We start from the raw sequence: 8858 nt of genomic DNA on the forward strand, positions 1-8858 counted from the left end.
GGATGTCGGTCATAAATGAGATGATTCTCAAAGGAAGTATCAATGATTGTGGTGAATGGCCTATGGCGCCACTTTATCTCATCCTTCCTGGTTACTGTAATCTGCTCATGGACATCTTCCTCTCTGTTCACAGTAATCTCTTCCTGATCCTCTCTCACTACACTTTCTTCTATCTGAACCTCAGCTTCCACCTCAAGTTCTTCAAGCATGCATGGAACCTCTTCACTGTCACTTTTCTCTCTCCCTCGTCCTATCCAATAACAAAACAATTCGATTTATAACTATTTTTCCATAGTCTCACTCATATTTTATGCAATTTACATATTATATAAGGCATACAACTTTGTACTATACTCTCAACATCTACACTTACCCTCTATCTCATTCCTGCTCTTATCTTCCTCATTTCCTGAATCCAAGCAGTCAAGATCAGATAACTCTCCATTTACAAGGTGATCTAGGAAGTCTGCGACTTTATACTCTAAAAGCACATGTGTGATAAAATGGGTTATATACCTAATATAAATATATATATATACAATATAAATCAATTGTGAAGTCATAGTTTAGCTATGAAATGCTTATAGCTATTTTTTTCTTTGCATGTAGACACTGACTAAATGTGTGCTGGCTAATATCTCTTGACTCCCGATGTCCATTGGGATGGACATTAAACTTTTAAAAAATCCTGTAACTTAATTAAATGGAATATTGTCAAAATAACTTGAAATATTAACACTTGAAATGGTTAAAATTATGCTGAGAGAAAATGTATTAGGCTAGCATGAACATTAATTAACATTTTTAATGAAATATAGGCACTTACTCCTCCCTCTCTCGAGCTTCAGAGCCATGCTTGTCTTGTCTGATGTCTGAAGCGCTCTCAGATCAAGTCAAAGGTCATTGCACCATTGTGATTGGATAATAAGTAACCAATGAATGATAAGCATCATTCAAATAATGAAATCACAGACTTTCTATTGGTTTAGACCCAGAAATATGCAATGTCCATTCCAATGGACGCCAGGTCTGAAGGGGTTAACATATAAACGATGTAGTTTGAATCATTTCATCTGCGCTGTATGGTCTGTGACCCTCCAATCAATGCGTTGCGGCTGCGGCGGCGACACCAATCAGGATCCACGAAGTACACACATACACGTTGTGGATTGGTGTACCTGTTCGGAATGGATTAATTAGCCATGGATATCAGGCGATTTTTGAATAGACCATCGAGTGCTCCCACACCCACAGATGCCTGCAAAAGGCCTCAAGTACAGAGTAAGATCAATTCACGTTTGTAAACGTTGTTTTGGTTTGCACAACATCGCATTAAGACAGGGACAAACGGCTAGCCTACTATTATTAACGTTCTTTTAAATACGATGATGCAGATACCTTAAACGTAAATGAAAACATGTACGTACATGAAACGTAAAAATGAATAAATAAACAGGGTTCTCAAGCCTCTGTGAAGGGGATGAAATCATAGTTAATATAACTAGAGGAAGCAACTTTTGTCTTCCAAGATGGCGTCCCCATTCATTTCTATGAAAAGTGCTCAGTGGCGCAGTGAGGCAAGCGAGAGTACGAAACTGGACCGCGCCATCTTTCCACTTCTGACTCTTCCGGTCTAGCTTTAAACAGTGGCTCTTTTTTTCCCTAGCTCCGAGACCTCGTGCACGCTTGCAACTAGCTGTACACGTCATACTTTGCGACAACCAGTCGCGAGCATAGATTTATATGGTTGCGAGCGTGTGAGCTAAGGCATTGCAGTGGCAGAATGGGGTACAAGTCCGATAAGAATCAGAGACATGATGCAAACTTGAAATGTATGCTGTCACTGTATAGTATTCCTTTCACTTGTTTTTTTAGAAATAAGCTATAGGGTTAAATATAGGGCTATTCTAGATGGAAGTCATCACATATGTTGTTTTTTTTCTTCGTGATTTGAGTATTATTTCCAACGCATTGTATCGGATTAAATAAACTGTTAGCATGAACACTTAGCTCCGTCGTTGTTCTCGCCAGGCAAAGAAAGCTTTAATAGTTATTTTTGTAACAGAAATCTTCCATAATGCAGACTTACCATAGCTTACTGTCAACTTTATATTCAAACGAAATGCCACGAAAATCACACTGCCTTCAATTTAACATCAGTGTAGAAATGTGGCTTGTGTTTTATATGTTCAACCTACAAAACCTAACCCAAACGCCTATTAATGGATATAACGTGATCTAACAAGACTTGGTAATAATTTAATAAATTGAGAAGTGTGTCTAAAATATAATCTACTTTATTGAACGTGCCTTTGAAAGGGGCATATTAACAGAACTATATACAAGACGTTTCCATCAGATATAAGTGGGGGTGAAACATAGTCACTGAGGACCTTCATTGTCCCACAAAAGCAGTCTGGCTTTGACACGATCAAAAAAAGAATAATGAGTGTGTTTAACAAAAGCTTCTGAAGGCAAGACTAATATTATTTAAATATATATATAATTTCCTATTGTGGTTATCAGTTAAAGTACTATTAATCTTCGTCTTTGCTCCAGATAGACATGTCAACAATCTATGCTCACGCTTAACATAATATAATATTTGCCATTGTGTCATGAACGTTTTTACGAAAAATCAAATCTATTTTAAAATAACGGGAATAAACTATATTAACAACATTTCATGTATGTGTGACAACCATTTGCTAAACTTGCTACAACAGAGCAGGCAACTCAAGCCATTTCTTTCAGCTCCAGGTAAATCGGCTATCGGCCAATGTGAACTTTTGTGCTCGTGCCCTGTTAGTATCCGCAAGCACATTTGCAGGCAACTTTTATTGACGTAAGCAAATAAATGGGGTGCTAGTTTACCCATTTCGGATTGGTTTCAAACTTAGCAAAAATAAGGAAAAATTATTCTATGAAAAAGCTAGTAGTATGAGCCAGGTTCGAGAATCGAACACAAATTATTGGGGGAGATAGTTTTGTAAATTTTGACTGGAGTTAATAGAATAAAAACGACCGGAAGAGTCGGAAGTCAAACACGAAATGCAATACCACCTACATCCACCGGGGCCATTGCTTCAAGCTGAGGGGCGAGGGGTGGTGGCTTGGATGAAATGCATGTGTCTCACAGTCAATGCGTGGGGGGGGGGGGGGGGGGGTGCTTGACGACCCTGTAAATAAATAAATAATAAAATTCATAGTTTACGCACCTCTGTTTTTACCACTACACCACTGTATACAAGGATATTGAAAAATGTCAGGCTCTGTGCTTAAGAGATACAGTATGTCTGCCTCAACCAAAGTTGAATGCATCTTTGTTGCCGAATAACACTTGTTAGTGTCGATTACAATTACAAACTGGGTCCAAAACACAAACATTTACACAACAAATTCAACATGCAGAACTTGATTATGAAGACATGGCACATGGTAGATCATCTGGAATGCTGTTTGATTGAGAAAATAAACTGACTGCTGGCTCTATGAGCCGACAAGTTTCAATCACGTTAATGAAAGGCAACTACAGCACTATGGACTCTCCTCCTCCCACTTGTGGAATCCTTCTGTGTTGCCTTTTCAAATTGGTCTTGTGGAATGCATAATGAGGTGTAATTCCCCTCACCTGTGTGTTTGCCTCTGGTAATGGCCTGTGTGTATTATGCATTATTAGGAAGAGGGATATGCCTATTCCTTCTTTGTGCTGTATTTAATTCCTCACCGCTCTATGCAAAGAGGGTAAAGATGCTGCATGTATTCCGGATCCATGTATTCCAGGGAGCACACATACACTTACAAAGAGCACAATCAGACAAACACTTCATTGTCCTCTTGTTCATGTCATGTCAGATTCACAGGTTGAACGTATTTACTTTTCCCTTTCCCTGAGTATATCCAAGTGTGTTGTAAAGTAAAACATAACAAAAATGCAAAGGCCAAGGATTCCTTTGATAAATAACGATGTTGTCAATGATCTACATTGATGTGTAAGAGATTGTAAAAATGTGTCTGCTGTGTCATGAATCATAATTTTTTCTATTTACAGCATGTGCATTTCCACCTAGTTGTTGTCGTGGTGATCAGGCCCCACCATACATCAGATGTTCCCGCATCTGCTAGTGGTGGTTAATGTGGTTATATTTAGTAAGACTCAGAGTACTAGGAGTGTGAGACTTGTGAATGCTGCCATACTTGTTATGGACATTTTCTATATTTCTAATGTATAGAGATCTGCAAAACGCGATAGTTTTATACCTTTTGTGCTCTGTTATAGGAGGTACTTTAATGAAAAATACTATACTTTATATAATGAGCAACTTCACTTACAGATTAATTCTGGAAGAAGGTTTAGCTTTGATGAGCGGCTATCTATTCCAATTTGGAATCACTGCTGTGCTAAAATGTTAGAACACACCATGCACTACTACAGAGACAAACGAGGGAGCAGATTGTTTTGAGAGATACATAGGATTGAGGAACTCTGTGCAACCTTTTGCATGACTCTTGATCAAAACTACTTAATTTCTGATTTATATGCATACACATGATCATTTAGTGGAAGCCACAAATCACAATTAATTACAACAGGGAACCATGGCGTCTGAATGGGAAAATACTTTAAGACTTCAAAGGCATAATAACGTCTTGAGGTTTTGCCCCTGTAGTCAGTCAGCAGGAATATGACTTTGTTCAATAGACAAATACATGGTACATATTAGTGTTCACAGACAGAAGACTCATAAATATATTCTCTGGGGTGTGATATTGGTAACTGGCATGCCCTGCGTGCTTTCTTGGGGACACTCAAGTCATAAAGACGCCTGCTTGGACCAAATTATGCAGATACAACAGCAATCCCCCCTTCACTAGTGAATTATTGTGTGAAACTAATTGCAATTGCTATATGCAATGATACCTAAGATCAATGTTGCGGAAGATGGAGGAATGTATTAAACCTAAAAACAATAGGCGTACTGTAATGCAAGTTTGGCAAATTGAAGTTTGAAGTACATTCATAGAAAGTAAAACGTGTCAAATGTGGAATTATTCAGTGTTTTGTTCAACACCTTGTTAATGTAATTTCTTCAGGGGAAAGGGAAAATTAATTGCCTGCCTAGCCTCGTTTGTCATCATAAGGAGTAATTATAGAATTCAAATATCTCACATCACTGCAATATTGTGTAGTTAAACTTTAACCCCACAGATTTTTTGGGTTGGATTTTTAAAGAATACTTCAAAGGCATTTGGATAAAGTTTGCCCCAGTTCTGTTCAGTGAGGAATGTTGCATGTCAACATATTCTTCTTTACTCCTTGCGACGCTTCTTCCAATCATTATGAAATACCAACTTGTTCGGGGATTTATGTTGAAATGTAAGGGTGCATTGTGATTCAATAATCCTCTTATTTTGTTGTTTACCTCAGAAATGCACTCATCTCTGTTGAAGTACTCCCCTTGTTCTTGGCTTGTGGAAAGATGCAGTTCCACTGTAAGAATACTGATTTAAAAACATAATTCCAAAAACGAGTTTACAAATGACCAGTTTTCCTTTTCATTGCAGCAGCTTCATGTCAGAGATTCAGCAGTGTTTATTCTCTTCCCCAGTAGGCTTTACTAAGTGGCACTACAGACCGCCATACGCTATGTACAGTATTTTAACATATTAACATACAGGCAGTCTGCCTTTTCTTGGCCAAATGTTGTTTGATGTTTATTAATCAGGTTAATGTGAAAAGAAGGAGGAAGCAAGACACTTTCTCATTTGCAGCCTTCCTCTCTAAATCCCGAGCAAGGTGTCATGCCCAGGTCCACGGTGCTGCCTTCCAGACGGCTGCAGTCTGCCTCCCCTAGAGAATTGGGTTCAGCTTGCTCATTAGTTTGTTTGTACCTGTGTTTTGGTCATTGGTAAGTTATTTAAACCTTGTGTTATCTTCGGGTCATTCTGACCCATCAGTCATTGTGACCCACCGTCGTATTGCGACAACTTTACTGCATACAAAAACAAAGTGAAGCATTTTAGGTAACACATAAGGGTGCATTAATTAGCGTTCATTAATGCTTTAACTAATGCACCCAATACAAAAACAAATAAAAAGCATTTTCTTTTAACCTTTGCGATGTGGGGGGTCTGAGACAGCCCGACGGTTAAAAGAATACACTTTACAATAAGGGTGCATTAATTAGCATTCATTAATGCTTTAACTAATGCATGAAATATCATCAGTTAATACATAACTCAGAAAGTACTTAATTATGCACTGATCATGAACACATCATTTGTTAATAGGGAGTCATATATGATTTACTATTAATTAAAACCGGAATAATGTATCAATTCCTATCGATATTAACACATTACCTGATAGGTGAGTTAACAACTTTAGTTAAACGTGCAAACTAATACTGTTAGTTAACTGTGTGAACTAAAATCCTGAGTTAACAGGGTAAACTAATGGTAATACCTTAATTCATGTGTTAATTACCACAATGTCGGCATCTATGGATTGAGACGGTACTTAATCATTTGTTAATAGTAATGTGCCACCCCAAGTAAAGTGATAACATAATGATACATTCACTAATCATTAACTAATTATTCACTAAAACAAATACTGTTTTTTCCAGAGAGACAACATTAAAATAAACTCTATTATGAGTTGGAATATCTTGCATTACATTCAAAATTACTATTTTGACGAATGGATCATTACCATGCCGTTTGCAAAACCTTTTATTTCACTCGGACAACACATGCAATGCCACTAAGATGAAGAATTCAACTCAAAGTATCGATCAGATCTTCCGTAGAACATGCCTGGCTGAAACACATCCTGGAGTCTGGACCGATTCATGACGGTGAACTTCTATCTTCGAATGTTAACTTTCCACTATCCCCTAAGCTCAGCATAATGCATTAACTTGAAAAGGGTGAAAGCTAACAGAGAAGAATTTAGCCTTTGAAGGGTAAAGGCAAACTAGAGAGGGTACAATTTCTGGGGAAATTGTAGGGTGTGCTTGCTTGCGTTGTTTGCACAGGGGTCCGTTTTTAATGACATTTTTACAACTAACATTTCTGTATAATTTAAATAAAAATGCATAGGGCCTACTTATTATTTATAAAGATTACATAGATTTAAAAGCATCTTTTTTTGCTGCTCATTTACAACTCAAAATACGAGTGAAGTGTAGAATGAAATATGATGTCTTCTCATTTCCCCTGCTAGAGGCAGCCTCATAGCTGAATCAAAACAAATAAATTTGGCAGACCGGTGTAAAAATGTACCTAATCTCTATGACAACGCAACACAAAATGCGATATAGCGCTGTGTGGAGAAGCTGCCCCGGAAAATTGTACCACTACAGTACTAGACTACTGCTGTGTTCGTCTTGGTAGCGATTGCGTTGGTTGAATTCGGTGTAACGTTCCGTTGTACGGTTTAGGCTGAAATTAATTATTTTCATGAACAGATTGACAAAGTTTAGGCTGTGGCAATGAAGTTCAGGTTAGTAGTCAGATAGTTTCACCTATTGAAATACTTTTGATTTAAGTAAGGGGAGTGCCGAACATGTTCTGTTGCCGTTTGACTTCCTAAACAGCTGTGTAGATGTTTTTGTAGTGTGTCTCGCGTAGGCTACAGCGTTGCAGTGAGCAAAACTGGTTTGAAACCACAGGTAATGATAATTTCACCAACAAATCGTTGACTTGTAATGTAATGTCATAATAAATCCTACAACGAAAATGTATGTGAGGAATGTTTATTTTAACGATTGAAAACAGATGCATCATAGACCACTGTAGTATGTGTTGCCCGGGCAACAGAGGCTAATGTCATGCTAATGCTCCAGTGAAATAGTAGACTACCGTTTCCGAAAGTAGATGTGGGCCTACTTCCTTAATAATATCAGCTAATATTGTACATTACATTTCACAATTGTGTTTCACATCACAAAGTAAAATGAGTAAATAGTTATCACCCTGGCCTCTTTGCTTGTGGCGTTTCTGCAGCTGCCTTGCAGTAAAGCTATAGTTAGCCTAGCTAACCCCCAAGTTAACAGATGCGAAACGAATGTTCTGCTACAGGTCGTCATGCGCGTTTTCATGATGTTAGTGACGTTAGTAATATCAGTGACTGTGGCTAGCAAATTAGCCACCGTTAGCTTCACTTTTGACCACAAAAACTTAACTTGAGCCTAAACCATGCAACGGAACGTAAATAAAAATACAAGCAACTCAATCGCTACCAAGACAAAACTTTTGACACCTAGGTTGTCTATGTAGGCCAAATATTGACTAAGATTTAGGGGGGCAAAAATAAATAATAACTAGAAACGGCTGTTCCTGCGAAACAGCAGTGAGATTGCTGAAAACCTGAATGATAGCTGGCCATGCTAAAAAAGCGGAAAATTGTGAAAATTTAGTAGAAAGCTGAAGCGCCTGAAAGGTATTTTTGAAAGGGGCTGGAGCTGGACGAAGGTATAAAACTACAGAAAATAGAAGAAAAATGCAAAAAGAGAAATAATTCTGAAGAATTTGAAAATTTTGCAGAAAATTATTTGCTGGAGTTTCAAAAGGCCTGAAATGTATATTAGAAAGGACCTGCAGCAAGATGAAGGCAGAAAAGTACAGAAAAGAGAAGAAAAATGCAAAAGTACTGGCAGTTGGAAGGTACTGCTGTGAAAGGTATTTTTGAAAGGACCTGGAGCAAGATGAAGGCAGAAAACAGAAGAAAAGAAGAAGAAAATGAAAAACAATAAGGGCAAAAATTCAGAAAGATGAGCTGCAGGAAAATGTGAAAATTTAGCAGAAAACCAGTTGCTGAAGTCTGGGTTGAATGAATTTGAAGGTAAAAGGAC

Source organism: Osmerus mordax, chromosome 19 (assembly GCF_038355195.1).
Source record: "Osmerus mordax isolate fOsmMor3 chromosome 19, fOsmMor3.pri, whole genome shotgun sequence".
Taxonomy (NCBI): Eukaryota; Metazoa; Chordata; class Actinopteri; order Osmeriformes; family Osmeridae; genus Osmerus; species Osmerus mordax.